The following is a 26,916-nucleotide window of genomic DNA, read 5'->3' as shown; positions in this document are numbered from 1 at the left end:
CCATGAACACAACTAAGCAAGCATTTGATGGATTGAACTAAAGGCCATTTGTGTATCTATCCCAATTTCCAAAGTTTATTTCAATTCTATTTGATTTAAAAGATATTACAAAACTTCCACTATATACCAACATTCTAAGTATTAAAGGTAATAGAAAGATAAATATGTATAGTTCATTCTGCTATAAAGCTTGTTTTAAAAATGCACATTAGTCTCGACACGACTGATATATAAAGGAACAATTTGAGCATAATACAAATTTTGCATTTGCTTATGCATGATTTCACCTGTGAGACACACTAGCTGAATACAGAAAACTGCATCCAGCTGAACTGAGCTACCACATAGGAATTCAGAAATACACACACACACCTTAAAAAGCTACCAGCTACCTCAATTCACTGCGTGGGTTATGAGCCCTACTGATCCACATCTTGTGCTAAAACTTTCCATCCAATTTCATACGGCCCTCCTTCCACCACTACATAATAACTCACAAGTTGTACCTGTTCTGTCTTTGGCAGGATTCAAAGATGACCTCCAATGACTCACGTCCTTGTATCATCCTCTGCTCTTGGGTGATAGGGACTTGAAACTTGCTTCTAATCAACAAAACCTGGCAGAGGTGACGGGTTATCTCTCTCATGATTATGATGCACTACATCGGAAAGGCGAAGAAAATTTTCGAATACAGTGAAGTTCCCTAATTGGTAAACTTTAACTGATATAAAGTAGATTATTCTGGGTGAGCCTTCCCTAATTATGTGAGCCCTTAAAAAGAGGGGCTATAGGTCAGAGACAAAAGAAGTAAGAGATGCTCTCCTGTTGGCTGTCAAGAAGTGAACAGCTACGTGGTGAGCTGCCTGTGGAGAAGGGTGGCCTCTGGGAGCTGAGGCCTCAAGCTTGTGATCCCAGAATCTGTTCCTCTAAAAACATGAATGAGCTTGGAAGAGAACCCGAGCTTTAATAGAGATGGCAGCCTCAGTTGACACCTTGATTTCAGCCTATGAGACCCTGAGCAGAGGATCCAGCTAACTGTGCCGGGTCTTCTGGCCTGTAGAATTATAGGATAAACAATGGGTGCTGTTCCAAGCCACTAAGTTTGCGATGATTTGCTATGCAAGCAACAGAAACTAGTATAGTCTATGATGCCCACATCCACAAAAAATTTGAGGCCATTATCAAGGTAGAGTGCCATTTATTGGCAATGTTCATGTATTTCTTAATCATTTACTATGTGAGAAAATGTGTGACTGTTTTGATTAGTGTCCTATCTTCTTAAATGTGTCACTAAAGGAGTTTTGTTTTTTTGTAAAGATTGACACCTGAACTAACAACTGTTGCCAATCTTCTTTTTTCTTTCTTTTGTTTTTTTCTGTTTTTTCTCCCCAAATCCCACCCCATACATGGTTGTATATTTTAGTTGTGGCTCCTTCTAGTTGCAACATGTGGGACATTGCCTCAGCGTGGCCTGACAAGCTGTGCCATGTCTGCACCCAGGATCCAAACCAGCGAAACCCTGGGCCGTGGAAGTGGAGCGCGCGAACTTAACCATTCGACCACAGGGCAGGCCCCCTCTAATGAAGTTCTTAAGTGTTGTGACCCAATCCTAGTTTTCCTATAGGCCCTTTGGTTTTTATTGTGAGATTTTACACAGCACAGTGATTATTACAAATGCATGTCATCTTATATTAGAACTGGCTCTACTCACAATATATTCAGGGAGAAACCCTTTACATGTATTTATAACACAAGCATCCTATAGAGAGTAAAACCTTTTTCTAACAGTATTCATTGTAGTTGTCATATTTACCCTCAAATTATCTTTTTTAAAATAATAAATAGTTTGTGAGGCCCTTAGAAATAAAATTAAGTTATTACAAAGTTGTTCTTTCCAATTTCTATCCTTGTAAAGAACAGGTGAGTCTAAGACTTCATTTAGGAATTATTTCTCTAAGTGAATTTAAGTTCTACTTTTCATAAATTGAGGAATATAACTGTTTCCACTTGGGACTGGTTATAAGATTCTCCATTCAGTGAATATTTAGAAGACTTAGTGAAATATAGGATGCATTTGAGTGCTTTTATGAAGGATTAACCAAGATCTTAAAAACTTTCATTAAAAATTTCAAGATAAAACTATAATAAATAGTCTTACAAAGAAAAACTTTTCCAGCAAGTCTACGCTATAGCCAATCAACAATAGTACTGATTCTCTCTATATTAAGTACAATAAATTTTATACACAACACGTGCAATCTTTGGTTTGCTCCTTCTAATGAGAAGCCCATCATTGTCTATTATTGAAGAGCAAATTGATGAAATGAAAGAGAACTAAATTGCAATTGACATTTTCATGAATTGTTATAACTCTGACAATAATGATGCTTTCATTGAGAAAAAGAAATTACCCCTTGGTTGCATCACATACTGTTCCTTATCTCAAAATTCCCAAAAACCTACGTTAGAAAATCTCATGTAACTATGAAACCGCCTCCTAGTTTCACTAGGATCATAGCAAAGGAATATGAAACTGTGCCAACATGATGAATGGAGACATAATATATTACATCTGCTTAATTTATTTCTGCATTCAAATTGCAAATCAACAACTACTTATGGTGATTTTACTTACGATATTTGCATTTATGGTTATCAGTCACTTGCAAAACATATACTTGATATGTTTGCTGTGGATCTCTACTGGGGCCTTTATCAGTGGTTATCTTACACTATTCCTGGGAGTCCTCCCTTTGTTATACCTACTTGATCACCTAAGTCCCTACCATATATATATACATAGTTGATTTTCTTTGGGATGTGAACCTGTCCCAAGCTGAGCCAATCGAATTATGCCCAAGGATTTTAGAACTTGAGGGGATTAAGAAATCTGTAAAGTCTCCAAAATAAAAATTCCAAGATATAAGACTTTGTTTTTCTTGACAGCTGTAATGCCTACAGGTCAGGCACAAGAGCCAACAAAGCAAATGCCAGAGATAAACAGAGACAAAGGATGCAATAGCAAAGACTTGATGACAGAGGTGGATTTTTGGAACTACCGCCTTTCCCATGGTTTAGTTTTCCAATAGATGTATATTTCAAGAGTCAATATGTTTCTCTATTCTCCTCCACTAATTTAATTGGGTTTCCATCATGAGCAATCAACGGGCTCCTCATTAATACACTGTTAGAGAGGTAGCAAATTAATGAACATATGTCATTTAACTTCCTAATTTATACCTTATGGTTTCTCAGTTTACAAATTCAACCTAATGTTTTGGTGTTTTTCTCAAGAATCTTTTAGTTTCAAAGCACTGATTTTTCTCTGTTGGGTTCTCAACAGTTGGGACAAGAGACAGTGGGACTAAGCAGGTAAAAGGAGGTAAATCTCCTCTAAGTAATAAGATTTATTTTCTCATTAGATTTATTACTTTGTGGGTCTTGTTCTTGAAAAGTATTTCCACCAAAATGATTCAAATAAGCTGACTAATTTTGTAAAACATATACCCTAATTACCTTTCTAATTTTCATGCTCTTGGAAGGCAGAGAATATACTTTTCCAATTTTTACATGGCTTTACATCAGACATATAATAGTCACATAATAAATGTTGACTCGAATAGAAGGACAGGAGCCATGTGGATGTGGAAATTTAAGTTTGTGACAAAAGTCACACTTTAGAATCACACCTCATATCTGATGCTTAAAATCTTTTAAAATATTGATAAAATAAAAATTCAGTGTTAATTGGAATTCTCTATTTTGACTGTCAGTTCTCTCATTTAAAATATTAAAAGTGGTATCATGTATAATTTACTGGATAACAGCAAAAGCCATTCCGAAGTGTTATGAATGTATTTAAACAAGTGCAGGACTAGAAGCTGAGATGTAAAGACTTGCAATTGTGTGGTTTCAAGATCAAATGCTGTAGTGAGCCTATGGACCTGACCACTATTCACGGAGAAGCTTTGAGGATTTTTGATGATGCAGAACAATCAGTGGTGACAGATCAAAGACTAGAACATTGAGAGCAAATACGGTTTCATGCATTTTAAAGGCGGTCAGGCCTTAAATAATTTCAGGGAATGGGATGAAGCTGCTGGTGCTGGTGAGATGGCATTCAAGGAAGCCAAATTACCTTCTCTTTAGATGAACAGGAAAACTATAGCCCAGAATACTGACTGATTCTCAATTTTTTCAAGCTAAGAGAATAACGTTTAATCAGTTCAAAGAATAAAAATGCTTGACAAGGTTATTACTTAATTCGTGATAATTTCCCGTCACTTTTTGGCATACGCTATGAAAAAAGTAAGCAAAAACTATCCAAAAGCAAACTTGTAGTGTGGTCACCTTTAACATAACATCGTATTAAATATATTTCCTGTGATTGGTTCTGTGTTACTGTATTTAACTTTATTTAAACATTAGAAAGTTTTATGTCACGTAGTATGCTCTTTTAGACTGAGTTGAATATGGCTTTTGTGAGGATTTCCATTGCAAATGTGGGCAGATGATCAAATTATAGGTTTAGGTTACTATTGAAGGAAAACTTCCTTAGGATACTATTGAATACGAATTTTAACTTAAAGTCTGAGACTACAAGCTCAGCCTCTTAGGAGCACCTCTAAATGCTTCAAGGAGATAACGAATTAGGCCATAGAGTTAAGGGTCAGAGATACCAATGAAAGGAAGAAAAAGGTGTTTTTTTGTTTTGCTTGTCTTTGTGGATTACTCTTATTTGTTAATAGTCTCTCCCTAGCATTTTCTGCACTTCTTTCATGGAGAGATGGTCTGGAGTCTCCTCATACTAAGAGAAGCAGCTCGCTTATTAAAGACCCTAGATGATCAGCAAAATAAGGCTGACGGGCCACATTATGGTCCACAATAAATCTGGCTGTGCCCATTCGTTTTCAAATTGTCTATGGCTGCTTTCATGCTGCAGTGGCAAACCTGAGTGGTTGCAACAGAGATCTTATAGCCCACAAAGCTGTATTTGCATTTACTATCTATCTGGATATTTACGGAAAATATTTGTCAACCAGCCAGAGTTGGGTTCAGGAGGAAGAAGTATAAACTGAGAATTTTAGGTCTGCTCTGCTCTAGTTCTTAGTTTTTTCTACTTCGGTTTTTCCTTTGGGATTTCCTTTGCTTTTAGAGTGAGAAAGTCTACATGCTCTGGCACAGACTTAAGGAGAAGTGAGAGAATAGGCATACTTCTAGTCTTGACATTAAGTTAAGCACGCCAAGTAAGGTCTTAGACTACATGTGTAGTCCAGCATATTTACCAGGGCACAGACTGCAGGGTATTTAGACAAAGCCCTTCTTACGTAATAATAAAGGGAAAATTTGCCCAGCAGTCCCTCCATGTAAATCCCTCACGGATCTAGAGTACAAGACTCAGAGTCCAGCCACACATTCTAACATCAGTGATCTGACTAACGGAACACAGCGCTTCCAAGTGAAAATCAAAGGGATCTCACATATCCTATCTTTCGAGTTTGTTTTCAGAATAATAATAAAAAAAGGTGAATGTGCTTTGTAGTAGAGCTTTAAAAATATGTTAATAGCAATTAGAGTTTTTTTTTTTAAAACCTTGACATAGCATATTTTCTTAGAACAGAATCCAGCTTAAGTTGGAGAACTCCTTGTGAGGTTTTCTTGGTTTTGGGTTTTTCCAGTTATTCTCTCTCTGCAGCGAGACTGGAGATCAGTACTGTTTTGACTTCAGGCTCTGTGTACTGATGGTGTAATTTCTAACAGCCAATCCGCAACAAACCCATAAAACTTGTCTTAATGGGATTTTGCCTTGAGCACCATCTGTAATTAGGTAGGGGGTTACCACTGCAACTCCATTACTGTGATTTCTAGGTGAGTCTCTTGGGGTCCCTTTGGCCTCTGGGCTTCCAAGCTTTACAGCGTTCACTGAGCATTAGGTAAGCCTCTGCTGATGCTCAGGCACACACGCACAAACAAACATACATGCACACACACACACACACACACAAAGACACACACCGCACAGTAGGTTCATATCCATCAGGAGTTCTGCAATTAGTAAATGTGTCTATGCTGAAAGTTTTGTTCTTATTTTATCACTATTTTCTTTCTTTTTGCACATACTGGCTCTTTTGGTGTAAGTACAATCCAATCTAGAGGCACAGAAGTAACCGCAGATGCCACGCCAGAAGTGTGCTGTTGACACCATCTGCTTTCTGCAATTCTCTCTTGGTCATTGATTTCTCTGGGAGATTTTCTTCAAAATAGTTGGACAATCTGATGGCATGTTGTGTGACATATGGAGTGCTTTTTCACTACTGACTTCAGCATGCTATAGTCGGGGGAGCAAGGGATGTGGAATCAGAGGGCCAGATTTACAAGTCTGGGTGGGTTTCCTCAATGGACAAAGTCATGTGTTCCTCCTGTCCTTAGTCTCTTAGTCTGTAAAATAATGATCAGTGATATATAGCTGCCTAAGAGGTGCTGTGATGAATAAATGAGAAAGCAGTGAAAATGCTTGATAAATTAGAAAGTGCTGTTTAAAAATAAATCATAATTTTATTTTTCTGACAATTTCTTACTTGCAATCAAATCATTTCTGATAGCAAAGGAACTTTTTCACCCCAGCTCTAGTGATATTTACAGCACTTCTGTCAGCGCTGATTGATTTGCATAGAGCCTGTTGGATTTTTGAGGTACTAGACTTTTGTTTGACGAATTTGTACAAATTTGTTTTATGGCAGTATGTTTTCTATGTAAGCAAAAGGCTATAGGGTCATGGAACAAAAGAAATGAGAGAGAGGGGAAAAGAGACAGGGAGAGCGAGAATTGAGAGAAAATTTATTTCCTTTAAAAATAAAAATGAAGTAAAAAACATTGAACTTCTTTGTCAAGTACAAAATCCATGTTAATGTGGTGATAACTTCAATATCCATCAAATAAATAAGGAAGCTATTCAACAAAAGTAATTGTTTGCATTCTGGACATTTTTTGGGAGAAACGTAAGCTACGTTAATAAATATTAGCAATAATACTCATGGCTATCAACATTATTTTAAAATCATCTTCTGTAACAAAATGAAGAAAAATAGGGAGGGGAAACCATTTCCTTACTCTCCCATAATTCCTTGTATTGACCTTTTGTTGTACCGCCCTCCTTGATAGTCTAGTTGATATTCTCTTGGCAAAGGCCTTTTTCGCTTCATGCATGTGGGACAAGGTTCCCCGGTGTGCCCATAACTTTCCCGCATGTGTTCTTTCTCTTGTACTCTTACTCTGGCTTTCTCACTCTCTACTACCTCCATCACCTAATGCCTCCCAGTTGTCCTATTGATCAGGACAATTCTTCCTTGCCCTCAGTGTCAGATGGACAAAATCCAGTTGGCTAGCTAGGTACACATGTTCCCTAAAGATCCAACTGCCTCCACAGATGGATCATAAGGGCTTGATTTAAAGGAGCAGAGTATAAGAACTCCATTTGGACCTCAGGTCCAATGCACTTTCTTCAGTCCAAATTTACCAGCCATAAAGCTGATATTTTGATACCTATCTTAGTCTTATTTTAGTTTTCAAGTGATTCAGAACTATCAAGTGAGGGTTTTACGATTAATTAGTACCCTCAAAATTCCAACAAATAATTTAATATCAAGGTAGTTTCATTAGGTTGAGAGAGAGAAGGATGGGCAGAGCAGAGAGGCTAGTAAGTAAAAAAAATAAAGTCTTAAGACTCAAAAATATGTCTCCACAAGTTGTTTGGCTCCAGTTACTTTAACCTGGGAGCTGATCACAACAAGCACAGTGACTGCTGTGCTATCCTCATTTCTCCCTGTTCAAACTGAATTTTATAGTGTTTATCTTGTTTCTCTTTCACACTGTATATTGGCTGAGGCAGAAACAGGTATCTCGTGGCATGAGGCATCACATCCAAATGTGACCATATCCCAAGTGGCTAGACTTTCTGATGAAAACATGAATTGACTGCAAGCTTGAGGCTAAGTCCCTTAGGAAGGGGACAGATATGTTCATATGTGAGAAGAGGGGCTCCTACCATTATTTGAGTGGTGTTCTCCCATTCTTTCTCTTAGCAATAAAATCTCCGACTTGTATCTGGACACAGAGCTGCCCATAATAAAGATATTACCTGTCTTCATCATAGCTAAGTTTGACCACTGTACTAAATTGTGGCAAAGGAATGTGAATGGAAGCAATGAGTGCAAAGGGTGTCCTTAAAGGGAAGAGGGGCACATCCTTCTTTTGTATTCAGTCCGTACTCTGGACCTGAGTTGTCTCATTTGTATATAGAAAGACATTTTCTGGATGATTACCAGGATTGAAAAGCCTATCACTTTCTGATAACCCTCTAAAATCTGCATCAGACAGATACAGCCAGAACTTGCCACGGGCAAATTTTAAAGTAGATGAAGTTTGTTTTTAGTCCAATGACTTTCTTCTTCTGGCTTTATTCTCTTTGTGAAGTGTCACTTCCCCTATCAGAGAGAAAAGCTATAAGTTATTTCTGAGAGTGGCAGTGGTGGAGGAAGTAAGCTCATTCATACTAATATGTCAGTCAGTCAGCGTATTAATCCTCTGGAGTCTTTGCCTTTTGAGAAAAAGAAATACACATACACACACCAACATATACTTACACATATACACACACTATACACACACACACATGCGTAAAATCACTCTATACATATATGTGTGTATATGCACACATACATAAAGACAGGAAAATGCTTACCATAAAGAAATTAATTTCAAATGACAGAACCTCACACATCAGTTGAAGGATAGAGAAAAATACTTTGCGATACTTGCATGTCTTTAGTTCCTCAAATCCTATTTTTATGGACATAAGCCTTAGCCAAGAAGATAAATATCATTGAATGCAACAGTAAATCAACTTACAATAAATGACAATAAATATATCTAAATAGCACATTTTGAAAAGCCATGAAATAACATCAGTTCTTTTCATGTGAATCTCATATCAAAGTAATCAGTGAGTAATCAATGAGAGACATGCTTTCTCAAACAATAGCGTTGCATGTTATCCCATTCAATACTGCATAACCTGCCAGTTGCTATATATTAAAACTGTTTCCCTGTGTCTAAAAGTAGGCATTCTTTCTATCCTCACAAATAGCTACCTACCCAAAGAGGCTGGTCATTTTTCTAGTACTGTAGTACGAATCACATTTTGCCTATTTATCTGTAGCAAAGAAAAATTAATATAACCGAGGTGTGTAAGAGGAGAGGAGTACTTATTAATTTTTTAGAATTTATTAGTAAAATTAGCCTCTGGCATTAATAATTGAATTCCTTCTAGGGTATCATGACTCGACATAATAATAATATGCAGGGTTTCATCCATTGGTGTGTTAGTAGTATCCATTACACTGATCGAAAGCTGCCAGGCAAATCTCTCTTCAGTTACAACATGTTGACTGGATCAGAGACTGATGATTTACATAAATAAAGAAGGAGAAAATTCTGGGCACAGCATTAGTGTCAGATTCAATGAATGATCTCTCCCGGGTGTTTATTAGTGTAGCTAGAAACACTAGCTTTAGAGGCAGCCATGACATTTCTGGGAAAGTGGATGAAAAATTTAACCCTTCATTCCAAATTTACATGCTTCCCTTTCTTACTCTATTTGAATATTAAAGGTAGAAATTTAAAAATATATTGATAATGGTCTGCCCTTCACAGGGACCCCTATGCTGAGAAATAATATCTTCAAGTCAGTGGCCAAGATGTCAATAATATTCACATTGATTTACCAGTGTTCACTTTGCATCATGATTCCAGTTCTCAAAGCAAGATTCTACATTAAATGGAAATAGAGAACTACACTTTGCAGGAAAATCTCATGAGGATTTAAATAAACTCATATCTCTCTCCTCGTCATTCAGAGTTTCTTCAGAAACGTCACTACAAGTAATTATGTTAAATACAATAATAAAATAGAGACTGTGCGTGGTATATATGTACATATATATGTGCACGTATACACCGTGTAACTTTACCATAGAAATAAACAATATTGGAAGACTTAATTTTTTAGTGATACAGAGTAACAACTGTGGTCAAGGGTGAAAAAAGTAACTGAGTTAGAGTCTGAAAACCTGCATTTCGATCTGATTATATACATGACAGTCAAGCGATGAGGAACGAGCCAACTAACATTTTGGAATCTCAGACGTCTTAGCCGTAAAATTCAAATTGATGTATCTTTCTCAGATAGTTAGAAGATATGTATTTAGTGATGTGCTGGTAAATGTTTAACAACCAGTTCTGCAAGCCAGACAATGTCCTGATCTGTAGCAGTTGCTGAGTCGCAGAGAGTAATTATTCCCACCATAGTCAAATTCAAGGCATCAACACAATGCCACTGAGCATGGAGTTAGAAAGAGATTCACAGAATCTCTTTTGTAAGCTGGTGTGAGCTGGTTCCAGCACACACTGTTCCTATTGAAAAACAGGTGAGCTGTAGTGTGACTCACAAAAAGCAGATGCTCACTAAATGTATGTTGAGTGAATGTGTGCATGAAAGAATCCTATGGTCATTTACTCAGATGAAAGAAACAAGGAATGTATTAGGTTGTTGAGTAGCTTGATCTTAAAACCCTGTAAAGCTACATTTGTGATAAAAATAAAATTCTGGAAAGTAATTGGAGATTTTCCCTTCTGAATTCAGTATCTTTAGGAGTAAAAAAAAAAAAAAAGATATGGCTGTAGATATGAATTTTACTTAAATATGTTGATTACCAAACTTTCTGAATTCAATCTCATTTCACCAAAAATAGACAAGAAGATGAAAGTAAGAATAATATAACCAGTGTGAATGGTCTCAGTACCCACTTATTAGCATTCAAAACCAGGAAAGACAAAAGATAAAAATGGCATTGAGTAGCTAACAACTGAAACGCAAATAATGGGAAACTGTCTTTTTCAGGTCAGGTTGTACTTTGTGTGTGAAAGAACTTTGCAGTCACAGTCTCTCTTTTACTGGTAAATTTCCCACTCTAGGATGCAATTAAGAAGCTATGAAAACACTATCTTGTCAGTAGATCTATGGTTTCAATAACAAAATGAAGCTACGGAAGAGCCTTAAAAAGCAACATCTGAGGACTGAACACAGATTTATAGAAACACAGTGCTTGGCGTGGTCATTGTATTGCTCAACTCCAAGGGGGAAAATACACGTGGCACACAGTGTGAATGATGCTCCTGACTTATAAACCAACAGTTAACTTAAAAGTTTTCAGCCATAACTATGATGCACATGACAAAAATATTCATGAAAGTGATAAACTGATGCAAATCAAAATCTCAGTCATCTAGCTATAAGACAAAGCGGGGAAACAAAGTTTTTTGGAAATTCCAGTGAAAGACACCTAGCATAAAACTTTGATAACTGCTTTCCTTATATTGGCATGATGGGAAAAAAGTGGCACCAGAATCAGTGGGGTATTCCTTCATTTCTGATCTTTGGATGGAATGCTCATTTTTTTAAACTTGATTTTGTTTATGCATCAAATAATTCTTGTATTTTAATTACGTATTATGTAAGATAGTGAGTACGTCTAATTGAATTTTATCAATTGATTTTTATCTAATTGATTTTTTAGAATATTTTTAAAAATACGTCAGCTCTAATACCACTTAAGTAGTAAATCATTGAATCAAAGTATTACTTAGAAAGAATGAAGGAGTAAGGGAAACGTTGATTTTGTTTAATATGTGGGGATTTATGTTTTTTTAAAGATTGGCACCTGAGCTAACAACTGTTGCCAATCTTCTTTTATTCTCTCTACTTTTTCTCCCCAAATCCTCCCAGTACATAGTTGCACATTTTAGCTGTGGGTCCTTTTAGTTGTGGCATGTGGGATGCCGCCTCAGAGTGGCCTGATCAGCTGCGCCCAGGATCCGAACCAGCGAAACCCTGAGCCACCTAAGCAGAACGTGCGAACTTGACCACTCAGCCACGGTACAGCACCAATATTTGGAAATTTTTAATTGGCTTTTCTTCATTAAAATTCTCCTAAGTATTTTCCCTCCCCAGAATTTTAAAAATAACCAATAATGTGATTTTCCTTCCAATTTCTATTATTTTATAAAATAATTTCTGGTGAAGAAAATTTCTACTGACTAGTGGCTGCATGTCATCAGCTCATTTCAACAGCTTTGATTTTTTTCCCCCTAACATTCCTCAGTTCTACATCCACCTAATTGGCAAGTCCAGAGAGAGTGCAACGATTAGCCTTGATGTTTTAGACTAATCAAAAAGGCTTCATTTGGCCCTAACTGTCTGGCAAGGTTGGGCATTTGGCAAAGAGTTTCATACTGATCATATTTTAGAAATTGTGATAAAGCCATTATGACATTTCTTAATTTCAAAGACAAAGGAATATAAATTATTGTAAAAATTCTATCTCAAATTATAATGAATCTTTTAGAACAATTTTGCTCATTATGGATCATGTACTTTTATTAGAAAGAGCTTCTTCATAACTGATTTTTATTGTTTGTAGTTACGTTTTGGGAGATGTGACTTAACACATGGAATGTTTGCATGTATGAATTAATGACCTCGATTATAATAAGCTTCACTGAACAGAATGAGATACTACATTTTGAATGACCTAGAAATTTTCTGTAATATTTTCCTTATTTTAGACAAATTGTTCAAACAAGTTTAGATTTAAAAGCTAAGTGACTTTTTGTTTTTTGCAGAAAGTGCTCTTAGAACAATTTTTTGTTTGATCACAGTTATATGCTAACAGAAAGGCTATTATGGAAACTGATTTTTGAAATACATTAATCTCTTTTATAATATTATATAATAAAAAATCAATAGGGAATACAAAGAGCAAAACATTTTAAATTAGTCATATTTTATTTATCCATATCATAAAAGGTCTTATTTTCATCCTGTGTTCTTTGTATTTTTTAAAGTCTGTATATACAGTCCTATACTAGTCATAATGTTATAAATCCAGTCTATACCACAAAGGAGTCTAGCAAGGAAATGACCAGGGAAGGAAAAGAAGCAAAGTGGATTTAGTATTCAATAGTTTGTGATTATGTAGCAAAGTTATTCACTATAGATCCTTTGGAACTATGGATTATGTTTGGGAGTTTTGTTGGCATCAACTATTGTTTAAACACATCTTTGATATTATTGATAAATAAAATTATTTGTGCCACAGACACTATGAGGATAACACATTTCTGTAAGGCTAATAGTAGAGAGAACAGATTATCATCCAAGAAATTATAGCCAAGAAAACTTGGAATCAACCTACATGTCCTTAATCAAGGGAAGGGGTGAATAACGTTTCCTCTTCTCCATTAATTCCCATTGCCCCTTTTCCATCCGCACTCTTGGTAGGAAGGGGGTCTTTGAGCAATATGATGCAGTAAAATTAAGTCACATGAACCAAGTTAACAAGAGAACTATCTTTTTGTCCTAGATATATGCCTAGACTAAAAAAGGCACTGTCATAATGAAGTGGGACTTGCAATTTGCAGAAGCCAAGCATTTGAGCCAGAACTAGAGATTCAAGGAATGACAGTATGAAATAGAATGAGATTGACAATGGGATTAAAGGATGAAGCCAAGTGTTGGAGTAGATAAGACACACTGACCAAAGGCAGGGGTGAGGGAAAGGTAAGTGCCAGTGTTAAGCTAACTCAGTCAAGAATAAAAAGTAACCACGGAGGAACTGTGAAGAAATCTTTGCATTATCCCTTGGACTCCAGGTAGATTAATAGTTTAGGAGTATCATGGAGTTCTTTATGATGAGGACTGTCTTCTGGTCTGTTCGAGTATTTCAGGGACATCTGTGCAACAGCTGCCTTATGTCACTCTAGAACTGACACCTAAATTCTGAGGTGAGGGAACTTCTAACCCTCTCAAAAGAAACAACTATAAATTAAATTTGCTTAATTCAATGTAATATCAATGAAGATGTATTATGTTTTGTTGTTACAAAAACAAATATGCCTAAAACCATACTCTTGATATTATAAAAATCCAATGTAGTTGCAATAGACCACTCAAATAATGAAGGATTCACCTTCCACTTGTCTTCATTAAATCGTTGGGTTATGTAACATATCTATTTTGTATTTATGTATGGTCAAAGGAATATTTCACTGGGAATATGGAGATCTGATGTCTTTTCATGTATTTATGACATTGTGAATACATTTAACTTCTTGTCCTCAGTTTGTTGATCTACAAATCATGAACAACACAACACTAGGGTCATTTCTCGGCATGAATTTCATGCCTTGTTGGGCTCCCTAGAAGTCCACTTATGAATTGACTTCACTTTGCATAAACTTTGACCTCAAATAGATCATTATGTGATCATAATTTATGTTTCATATATTTGCTTTAGATTTCTATAGGATAAACTATTAAAATAAACTTGTTTAAATGCCACTTACACATGTGCATGTGTCTACGCAAATGTATTCACTTATTTATACATAGAAAATTAAGTACTTATACAGATAAGGTAATATTCTTACATCTTTTTGTTTTAAGACTTTTGGCAGGCTGCTCATTTAGGCATGAACCCAGTGGAAATGTAAGGTGTGAAAAACCTTCTAAATAATAAAGTTTAAAACACTCATAAACTCATACATTTTAGGCATTGGGCGTAGAACACATCTGGCCTCAATTTGCACATGTGGTTCACTGGAAATAATTTATTTGCAACCTCAAGCATACTGTCTAGTGCGTAAAAATAGCACAAAAGTTATGTATAATACTGTTGATCATCATCATAATAATGACAATTTTACCATTATTTTATCATAACAAAATTTATCATTTCAGATACTTGTTGGCTTCTATGAAGAGCTCAAGGCTCTTGAATCCTGGTCATTTCATTCCCTGATCCCCCTCTACTCTAGAAATATTGATAACATTGGATCATGATCAAGGATATTGATTATATTTCAATCCTAAGTGGAGACCTTTTAATTTTAAGATCCATTACAGATCTATTATATTTAAATTCTTTGCTCATGGTCGTCTTCTCTCTCCTCACTAGTCTATGGGATAATTGAAGGGTCTGAATCTGCCTGCTTTCTGGGATAAGGCCCCATCTTAAGCCTGTGACAGACAATTCAGATGAACTCTGTACTAAACATTAGGGAAAATATGCATTTTCCTCTCCTTTTTTCCTTAGACTTTTCCCTTGCCATCAAAATAGTAAGATATTTTATAGATAAAATGTAGAGGAAAAGAGAACTCAGGAATCCACTAGGTCTATCAGCATATAGATCTCACACCTATCTTCTCAATGCAAGAGAGTTTTTATATCTATGGAGTCCAACTTAATTCAGTAGTGCCTGAGATTTAGGCCCATGTGGAAACAAGGAATAAAATGTCCCTTCTTTGGAGTCCTCTGTATCTACATATCCAGAAGAAACTTGTACTGTAATAGTTGTGTTAGGATAGATTTCAGGAGTGGTGGGTATGTGGTCTTTTCTGATAACCTCTTCAAAAGTCCCACAGATTATAGGACCTCATAACTAACTATATCCCTTCACCTATTTCAACCCATTAATGAGGACTCTATTCGGTAGCTAATCAAAAGGAGACTAGAGAAAAAAGCACAAATAAACAAAAAGCCCCCAAATATCAGGAATGGTAAGTGACAACAGAGGAGCGACATACCACTAACAAAAGAGCAGGAAAATCTCAATCAGAATAAGCTACTAGGTCTATGAAGTGTTATTTCTGAGGATTACAGCAGGAGAATATAAACATTCTAGAGAATCTAGAAACCCCACATATCCCACTTTCTAGGTGAATTTTTATACTCCAAAAACTTCTACATTTACTAGAATAGGAGATAATACCTTCTAGCAATTTTTTAACTGATAACTTGTCATTGGAAAAATTCTGGTGATTGTACTCTTAGGGTAAGGTTTGAAGCTGTAACAAACCTTAAATTTTCGATGACTTAACACAATAGACATTTCTGACTCAGATAACATTTCAGTGTGGGTTTTCCTGGAGACGTTCCTTTGTGTGAAGATTCCTGAACCCAGATTACTTTCATCTTATAGCTCCAGTATTCCCTATGGCCTTGGAATCCACCAGATTCAACATCAAATGAGGGAAAGAATAGTGAAGACATGCTTGCACCTTAAAAATTGGAAAATGTCTACCATATGACTCAGCCATCCCACTACTGGGTATCTATCCAAAGAACTTGAAATCAGCAATTCCAAAAGTCCCATGCACCCCTATGTTCATTGCAGCATTATTTACAATAGCCAAGACATGGAAGCAACCTAAGTGCCCATCAACTGATGAATGGATAAAGAAGATATGGTATATATATACCACGGAATAGTACTCAGCCATAAAAAGGATAAAATTGTCCCATTCAAAACAACATGGATGGATGTTGAGGGTATTATTTTAAGTGAAGTAACCAGATAGAGAAAGACAATCTCTGAATAACTCCACTCATACGTGGAAGGTAAATATGTAGACAAAGAGAACAGATTAGTGGTTACCATGGAAAAGGGGGGTGGCGGGTAGGCACAAAGGGTAAAGTGGTGCACCTACAACATGACTGACAAACAATAATGTACAACTGAAATTTCATAAGGTTGTAAACTATCATAATCTCAATAAAAAGTTTTAAAAAATTGGAAATTTCCTGCATCCCTTCCCCTCACTTTCCATGGGTGAAAGATAGTCACATATTCTTGTCAAAATGAAAGGGAAGCCTGGGAATGAAGTTCCTAGCTGAATACTCTCTCCCAGTGATATATTCACATTATGGAAAGTAAAATACATTATTGTTAGCTATCTAGCGGCCCTGTCTTGGTATTCAAAGAATGAACTAACATTTCACTAATGTTCTTATAGACGCTGTGCTTCTCTCCTGACCGTGTTAATCAACAAATTTTCTTCTGACCCTAAAATTGTGGAACAAATGTTATCCAAAACTATTACAGGTATTTCAGACAGTTAGATGGCCTGATTTTTAAGGGGTAGCATTTTAGTAACTCAACATTCAGTGGCTTCTAACTGCCTAGAGATCATCCATAATTCTCTGCATTTCTCAGCAGATTTAGGAAAAAAAATATCTTGGGGAATTTTCTAAGATATACTTGATTGATACTATGGATTGCTATATTCAAATGAATGTTTCTGACAAATGATTCATTATTTCAAGGCTAGATTGGGTTGGTTCTTCAAATATTCCTTGTTTCTCTTTTAGATGTGCGGATCTCAGATTATATTTGCTGTCTAGACCTCAGGAAGAGAGTTCCTGAAGTGGATGTGCAGATTAAATCTCCACTGACCTCGTGACACTCTGCTGACATGGGTACCATTCTTATGCCCAGACTTTAAGCTAAGAATATCCTAGCTCTGGCAAAAATCACTCTCTCAGTTAGGGTACTTTTTCTTTCTGTCTTCTCCTTGAAGTCCAGCAAGCCAAGCTTCATACAGCATTTCACTACCTGTTGACTTCTTACTGCTTTTGTTGTCTTCAGAATTGAGGTTGATTCTCAAAGCTGATATAGCAACTCAAATGTTTTTTTCTCAATTTTGTGGCTTGAATTGCATTTGTCTTTCAAAGGAATATAAGACAAGAATAAAAAATAAGTTAAGATGAAATACATGTGGAGATAAAATTAAATTTATGGAAAATATTATTTCCAAAATAAGACCAAAAAAAGAAGAAATGGTTTTATCACCGCAGCATTCACTAGCAGGATACACGTACACTATGATATCTTTTATACATTGAGCGATATTTGATTAATTTTCAGACAAAAATGACAGTTCTTATTAAACACATTCTAAAAGCATCCATGTAAGAGTCAGATGAGAGAATATTAAGATTTAGAGATAATTAGTGCATTGCTCCCTGAGGAGAACAGACAAAAGAATACATTTTTCTGATGCTTAAACCTCTGTGTTAACTGTTCTTTGAAGTATAAACATTCTGAAACAGAGATTTTTCAGCCAGATAAAGAATGAAACGTATTAATTTGTATTACAAAAATGATATACTTGATAGATTCAACTCCAACTTTTATGGGCACTGGGTCTATGTGTTAGTATATTTACAATGGAACCTTGGGAAAGTAAGCAAGTTCTAGGATCCAGAGATTTTCGTTTACTCGCTACAGAGTAGTTACAGATCATTTAATATTTTGCTGTATGAAAAATTTGTATAGAATTCTTAATTAGAGTGCAGGAAACACTAGGTAATAAATACATATTAATGTCTGTCTTATGGATTCTGGCTCCAGGATGAATGCATCCAAGAAACAATATGATATTTTGTAAAGGTAGATAATTAATATTGCTAATAATTAAGACTATGTGTTGTAATAACTAGTTCTACATCATACATTATTTGGTCATAAAGTATATATTTACTGATCCTTTCTTTTTCCTTGCAAAAGAAGACAGGCAATAAAATTTTGAGAATTATAAATATACCATAAAATGATAATCAGTAGATAAACTCTACAATCAGTGGTTTTTAGCTCTGTCTTCACGTTAGAATTTCCGGAATGCTGTTACAAAACACCAATTCCTGAATTCCAAAATCCTCAAATCCCCAAATTTTGATTTAATTTTCTGTGATGAGGCCAGAATATCAACATTTTTAAAGCTCCCTTGATGATTAATATGCAACCAGATTTGAGCATCATTAAGTCAATAGATTCATTGGAAACAGTAATCATGCCATAAAGAGGTATTTACATTTAAGGTCTACACTTTCTCATTTCAATTTATTCCTCTATCCATAATAATTGGATTCTGCTATAATGGTCTCATGACCTCCAGGCTTCTACATCCAGCTACTTCTGGATGGCTTTAATTGTTTACCCTGCAGGAATCTAATTCTCAACATACCACAAAATGAATTTACTCCCTCTGTCTCAAATCTACTCCTTTTCCTCTATTATGTATTTCAATGAACTGCACTGAAATCCATTCGTTCTTTTTTTTTTTTTTAAATGTCTGTTCATATCCTCTGCCCATTTTTTTTTAAAGATTTTATTTTTTTCCTTTTTCTCCCCAAAGCCCCCCCAGTACATAGTTGTATATTCTTCATTGTGGGTCCTTCTAGTTGTGGCATGTGGGATGCTGCCTCAGCGTGGTTTGATGAGCAGTGCCATGTCCGCGCCCAGGATTCGAACCAACGAAACACTGGGCCGCCTGCAGTGGAGCGCCTGAACTTAACTACTCGGCCATGGGGCCAGCCCCGAAATCCATTCATTCTTTTAAGCCAAAATCATGAGTATCAACCTTCACGTCTTGCTTGTCTTCTTCCTTCACACACAATCCCACACGTCAAAACTCTGATAGCTTCTCTTTCTTATATATCTCCTGTATCCATCCATGTCTTTTCATACCTAGGGCCATTCCCCTGTGCCATCATCCTATCTTTCCTGGAGTGTTCCTAAACCCTTATCATTGGTCTCCCTGATTACAGTCTTGACTTTGCTTCTAGTCTTGGATCACCAATCCAAATTCTATACTGAGCCACCAAAAGGACATATGATAAGGACATATGACTACATCACTCTCCAACCTAAAATGTTAATGTGGCCTCTGATGCCCTTCCTGATCTCCTCCTGCTTGCCTCCCAGGTCTCATCTCTTTTCACACTCATACATTCCATTCACAGTAACCTTCATTCTGTTTCATGTATGCTCTTCCTTATTTCTTTGAACATGCTATCACCACTCTGAGTCATACTTTTCTAATTCCTCTCCCTTCTACTCCTGATTCATATGCCATGCCACCTCCTCCAGGTAGCCTTCCCTGACACTCAAATCTGGATGAAATTTCTTCTTAGGGACTCTTATCTTACTATACTTCCCTCCTCACAGTACTTACAACATTATATTTATTTCTTCATCTACTTGTTTGTTTAAAAATACTGAAAGCTCTCTGGTGGGATATAACTATCTTCTTTCCAGCTGTTTCTTCAGCAATTTTTCCAGTGCTTGAGAAGCAGTAATCACCCAATAAATATTTGATGAATGACGAGGAGAGCAGAATACATTGTTTACAAGGATGCAAGAAGACCGCTTATCATGAAGCTGGTGTGGTTAGTTTCACCTACAGATGGCAATTAGTGGGAGGCAAAAGAAGACCAAAAAAGTTCCATGTGATTGTCTTCCATTTTGTTCCAAAAGTATAATCATATTTATCTACTGAAAATATGATTATGATTGCAGGGTATTCAGTTAGTCAACTGAGAGGGGCTCTTCCAGGTATTCCTGGAGTTTATTTTGGAAGAATGGGCAGGAAATTTACCAAAGGCAAGTGAAAAGATCTTCACAGTGAAGGAAAAGATAAGTAAAATCACATATCTGTAAAGGTGCAAGTTTGTATTACTTATGTCCCTAAGTCCCCAAGCTTAGATATAAGAAAGGAGATGACAAATTATGAGGTTTCTACAGAGCTTACTTGGGAGGTCGTTATAGGTGTCCAGGACTGCTGTAAGAAGCCACACAGTTTGGAGAATGTAGAAATCATCCTGTGGAGTCAGGACCCAGATTTTAGGATTTGAAAACCTTAATTTAGGTTTAAGACAGGTGTGTGTATTGTCCAAGGTCATTGGCATAGTAAACAGCAGGATATTATGATGTATTGATTGTTATAAACAAAATACAATTAACTGAAGGGATTCTTACCCAATGTAATAATTTAATAGTTTTACTTTTGTCTTTGTTAAAAGAAGATAAAATATGCAAGTAACTTCAACTCCAAGAAAATTGTTCATAAGATAAAGCAACTAGTATATCTAAATGACACTTTTTATATTTTCCTGAGGAGAGTAAGTCTCACTTTAATGTATATTTATTGGTCTCAGAGTAACAACTTTTCCAGTGTAGAAACATTTATTGTGAAAATACCACCACCATAAAATGTATCATGTTTTATTTTAGCAGATTGAAAATGATCCTATAAGGCCTGGGGCAATATTGGTGGAAATGAAGAGTAAACTGCTGTGGCAAATGCTCAGTGTGGTTGGTGGCAGAAAGGGGATTCATGGTGTAATACGAAGTATTAAATAGCTTTCTGCAGAATAAGAAGGATTTTGATTACAAAGACGTTTTAACCTAAATATCCATTAAGGTTGTGAGAAAAGACCTGTACGTGTGTAATGCAATCCTCTTTTAAAGTCTTGCAATGAACCTCAACAACAAACAGAACAGGGAAACAAGAAAAAGTTGACTAATACAACTGGAAAACATTTTAGGGTAAAAAATGAAACATGTCAAGCAATCTTATTTTAAATGATGAAGAAGTGTGTATATTTTTTTTTCCAAAAAGAATTACAGGACAGTGGACATTTTTAATCACAACAGCAAAAGTAGTTTTTGACTTTGAAGTCACTCAAATGTGTAGCCATAATTACGTCTACAATTGAGAAATTGTGGTAAGAAAACCATATATCCGTTCTCAAGCTTCTTGTCCACTCAATTTCTTCTTAAAAATAGGGATTTATCTTAAATATAGTAGTGAGATTTTAACTTTTTAAATTTCTCCTGGAAATCTCAATGCAGTGCCATCAAAGTGTAGCATTTTGCCATAAATGCACATTGTGTCTTATCTCCACAGATAATGAATGCCTTAGAAGTCAATTTTTCCCTGCTTACATTCTTTCCTAAAAGATGGCAGAAAGTCTTCTAGGGGAGTAAATATTCCAAGAAAATTACACTTCTAAATCCTAAATGGGACTGATATAAACGTATGTTCATAAACTAACACACAATTTTTGTACTTTTGCATTATCTTTATAGCTTGCTACAGACTGAACATTTGTGTCCCCCCAAATTCATATATTGAAAACTCATCCCCACTGTGATGGTATTTGGAGGTAGGGCCTTTGGGAGATACCTAGGTCCTGAGGGTGGGTCTCTTGTGAATGGGATTAGTATTCTCAAAAAAGAGACCCCAGAAAGCTCCTTTTCCCTTCCCCCATGTGAGAACACAGTGAGCAGTGTGGTCTGTGAACCAGGAAGCAGGTTCTCACAGACATCAAATCTTCTTGTGCCTTTGTCTTAGACTTCAGCTTCTAGGACTGTGAGAAATAAATTTCTGTTGTTTATAAGCCACTAATCTATGATATTTTTGTTAGCAGCAGACTAAGACATAACTATAAAGGCAAATTCAAATCACAACAAATATATGAGAAATATAAAACCTATTCTTGCTTGCTTGGAAAGAAGACTTACAGGATGTTTGATTCTGTCCGAAATGTCCATAAGACATTTGGTCCACAACAAAAGATCTTTGAAATTTGGTCCTGTCTAAAATGTCCATGAGCATATTTTGTCTATGCCAAATGGTTTTGGATAGGACCAAGTATCAAGGAGCTTTTGGCATGGACCAAATGTTTCCATGGATGTTTTGGACAGGACCAAGTATGACCAAATATCAAGGCTCTTTTGGCATGGACCAATGTCTTGTGGCCATTTGGGACAAGACTGAACGTCTGCTAATCAGAAAGAAGGCACCCAGTGTTCTTGTATGTTTTTGAAAACACAGCTATAGACTAGATTTAAGAGCAAAGTTAAGACTTTAAGGTTTGAAGACATTTTAGGAGTGCAGTGGTAAAAAAAATACTCTAAAGAGTCATACACATTGGGTAACTCTCTCACTTGCTAGTGTTGAATGAACCTAGCAAGTTCGTATTTATGGACCCCAATTTTTCATCTTTAAAATTGGGATAATAATTTCTGCATTGCTAGATTCATTAAATGGAAGCATACAACAGCATACATAAAGCCTGGCCAATTTCAGGAACACAGTAGGCATGTAACAAACATTAAATGCTTCACTAACTCATACTTAGAGTAAGAATTTGGTCTAAAATCTTCAAAATTATATAACACAAAAAAGAGAAGTTAATTTTTTCTGTGAAGTTTTTCTAAAATTTTAAAATGTTATTTGAAGCATCATTCAGTGTACATGAATTTATTTATGCACTATTATTCAAAGTATATTTTTTTCTGCCAAATGAAGTACACCTCTCCTACATAGGTGGGGAACAGAACAAAGGACCAATTTCCTTCTTTTGAAAAGGAACATAACCAGGGAGGCCTGAAAGGAGAGAACACTTACAGACTAGCATATCAAGAAGTATAAAATGATTAGAACGATAAATAGAACTTACTTCATAAGTGTAAAGAAGTCACCAGTTTTGGATGAAGGAAGAAGGGATTTTGAACTCAGTTCCTGATCTGAGAATTTCGAGGAAACAGTGAGATTAAGACAGAAAAAACTGAAACTCTTGAAATGCCGAATGTGCTTGTCAACTGAAAATCAATCAGAACGAATACAAGTGATAAGCTGATAATAATAAGCAGCAGCATAATTAGAAGTAATATTTGTTGAATGCATTCAATGATCTCGAGTCTACACTGAGATACTATACGCTTTCTCTCTTTCAAGCCTCATAATAGCCCTATTACTTTTAGTCCCCCCACTGCAGAGATGAGAAAGTTAAGAACTAGATTGGATAGGATACATAACTTGCCCAGAATAACAAATCCAGTAAAGTGAACATGCTGAGATTTAAAGCCAGATTTTTCTGGAGAATGTTCATTATAAACTAAATACACTACGTTGGAATAATGACTTGTTTTGTAAAGCTCTAATTTATCAATATCATATCAAAAATATTCAAGCCTTACCTACTGCCTAACCCCTATTTAATTCACATTTGTATGTTCAAGGAATCAATTTAGATATTCAGATTTATCAATTCATCAGATAAAATTGAGAAATGAGACTACTTTACACAGACAGACACATAGACAAATGGATAGATATTTATACACACCCATGCATGCAAGCATGAAGACACATATATACACATACAAACAGCATCCTAATTTTGATAACCTGGTTGAGAGGACAGCTGCCTATTAGAAAGGAGCAGAGGTATAAATAATACAATACATCCACTAATCACAATATCATTTATGCCTGACTTTGAAAATGTGTTTTTTATTCTTGGGTTCGAGAGAATAGGCACGTTTACACTACATTCTTAGCAAAGACCAAAGAAAAGAAAAAAATTTCAAGGCAACTCCTCTAATAAAAAGACAAACAATTATTAGCTGCCCAGATATGCCGATCTTCCTCCCTCATGCCCTGACTGGAGCATCTTTTAAAATTATACACTACGAGTTGGCATTTGCATTTTTCTCTTTTTCCAGATCCTCAGTCCATTTTGTTCACAAGAGGATAGAGAAAAAGGAAACTTGGACCTAAGACAGACATCCCCAAATACTGTGAGAGCTGCAGGTTGCTGAGCAACAGCAAGTAACCCACATCACCGAGGGGAAAATCCATTTGATGACAAGAGAGACAGGCCTATCTTTTGTTTCTTCCTGCCCTCATTACTTACTGTTATTGTGAATAGCAAACTTTACAGATAGAGCTGATGACAAATACACCTTGCAGCTATGGTCCTATTGTACCCATAAATCCTTTCACCATTTAATTAGACTGGAAATGTGTGTAACCCACATGACTGAACTCTCTTGGGTTTTGTCACGTGAAGACAAACATCTTTGCATTTTAATCTTTTCTCGTTGAAGTCTATTGGACCTATTTGCAAAGGAAATTTAATAATCTTAGACTATTTAGAAATGTTTTATTTTAGGATGTCTCATCTTTCTTCGTTTATCTGGTTTCCGTTTCCAGTAGAACCAGTAATAGTAATTTCATTTGGAATCAATTCCTTGGTCTGATTATAATTCCGCAGGTGTTATATAGTAACTTAATAATTGTTCTTAGGCAGTTCAGTCACAAGAGCTAATTTATAGTGGAAATGCATATGGAATAATATATTGCTGCTCCACTGAATTTCAAAGGAATTCATTATGATTAACAATATTACAATAGCAATTGGAGGAAGTAATAATAATTTGCCACAAGTTATAAGGACTCATTGAATAGTTTTAATCTTACTATATTTAAACATTGAACTGCAAGTAAATTCAGCAATACTCAGTAATGAGATTTGAACTCATAATAATGTCATTAATCATAACTAGAGTTTGCACATTTTATGGTAATGAGTACATGATATTTGGTGGATTTGATCTGAAATATTTTGCTAATTTTATATTAAGCTATCTGTGTGAGATTTGAAGCCTGTGGTGATTAAGTCTTTACAAAAGCCACATTTGCTTTAAATGATTGATGGGTTTAATTCTCTCTAGTGAATATTCCATATTTACACCCAAATCCAACCGTTTCATACAATTAAGAGAAATAGAGTGCTTTGGGGAAAAAGAAACAGTGTTTTAGCTAATAAAAATGCATTAAGACCCATTTCTTTTTCTGAGGCATCCTGGGCTATTGAAGGCAACACTGAATCTGGGTGCAATTTTTAAAAATGAGTTCAGTAAATGAATAGTTATTAAGTTTCTGGCTGTGTGCTAAACACTTGGGATATAAGTATAACGAAGTCAGGCTGCTCACTCTCACGGAATTCCCAATAAAGCAGATGCAGAGCTATATACAACTAATATAATACAATGTAAAACCTGCTCTTCGAGGGGCTGGAACAAAGTATCCCAAGGAAAGAACAATTCTTTCTGCTTGAATAGTTCACAGAACACTTCATAGAACAGATAACATTTTCAGCCAGACTTGATAGATGAAAGGAATTTCAGCTGTTGGGGGTGGCATAGAAATCATGCCAAAAACATTAGCAGGGAAATGGTGATGCTCAGTGACCACAGGATGTGGAAAAATCTCAGACTCTTCTCTTACATGCAATCTCTTTGTGTTTCAGTTGACTTATCTGTAAATGTGTTACTTCCCTGTTATTGTGATAATTTGCTCATATCTAACAGAATTGTCATAATTGAACAACTTGAGATATTTGAAGTCACATTTGATTTTGCAAATATATTTATTTTTATATAAAATACTTATGATGATAATATTAGAAAAATGTAGAAAATGCAGTAACTCTTTCAACAGAAAAGAGGTGAGCAGTGTCACCACTGACTGGTCAAGATCATAGACTAAGTTTCATTGTAGCCAGAATTAAGAGCCATGGGAAAAGAAGTATGTAGGAAAAATGAGAGATAAGATAGAAAAAAAATCTAAAATTAGCAGACAGTAAAACGTCAGCAGTAAGAGCCATAAGCTTGACAGGAATGAGTGAGAGTGGAGGCTATGATGCAAGCAAAGAGAAGTGGATTCTAAAATGATGAAAAAAGTAGTCGTAGAGGCAACCCACAGGAAAAGACTCAAGCAAGCCCTCCCAGATTTCTGAGCATATTCACGAGAGCTCAGTAATCCTTAAACAGTCTTGCCACGAAAAAAGTAAGAGCAACTCATAATTCTAAAGAATAGCCTAGAAGTATATCATAAAATGTCCTCTGGAAGACCTCTATGGTATCACATTTTAGCTCAGATATACCTGAAGCCATTTCCACCAAACTCAGATATTGAGATGGAATCAGTCACAAGTACAACATAACCTCAAGCTTAAGTGGCTCAATTTAACCAAGCATATGGCAGAGAATCATCTCTGCTTATAGCTTCCAAACTCCATCTAATGCAAAGTAAAAGGAGTTATTTAAGAAAATCTATCAACCTCCAAAATTAAGAACATGAATATTTATTTGAATTGAAAAAATTAGGCAAAAAACTGAATCCTCTTATGGATCAAGGCAATAATGATTCATTTGCTGGATACAATATCTGTTGGATCAGAACAGATCACTCTCCAAAGCTTCAGATAATGGCTTTTAAAAACAGTTTAAAAAAAAAACACAAAATACTACATTCTACATATAATTAAACTGGTGCCCCATTAAGATTATTTTCAATGTAAAAATAGAAAATATTGAGCTATGACA

The 26,916-nt window shown here is 35.8% G+C and overlaps 1 protein-coding gene and 1 long non-coding RNA gene across 3 annotated transcripts in view; both read right to left on the bottom strand.

The window, feature by feature from the left end:
- Positions 1-26,916, bottom strand: part of LRRTM4 (leucine rich repeat transmembrane neuronal 4) — a 750,627-nt gene that overhangs the window by 152,091 nt on the left and 571,620 nt on the right. The window lies entirely within an intron of this gene.
- LOC138917836 (uncharacterized) lies at positions 17,502-23,338 on the bottom strand. The gene is made up of 3 exons (XR_011426356.1): positions 23,202-23,338; positions 20,486-20,555; positions 17,502-17,618 (listed from the first exon to the last, which is right to left on the bottom strand). It is a non-coding gene; the product is annotated as an uncharacterized lncRNA (long non-coding RNA).

Source organism: Equus caballus, chromosome 15 (assembly GCF_041296265.1).
Source record: "Equus caballus isolate H_3958 breed thoroughbred chromosome 15, TB-T2T, whole genome shotgun sequence".
NCBI classification, from domain to species: Eukaryota; Metazoa; Chordata; class Mammalia; order Perissodactyla; family Equidae; genus Equus; species Equus caballus.
The sequence above is the reverse complement of the archived record's forward strand: the minus strand, read 5'-3'. Positions and strand labels throughout refer to the sequence as shown.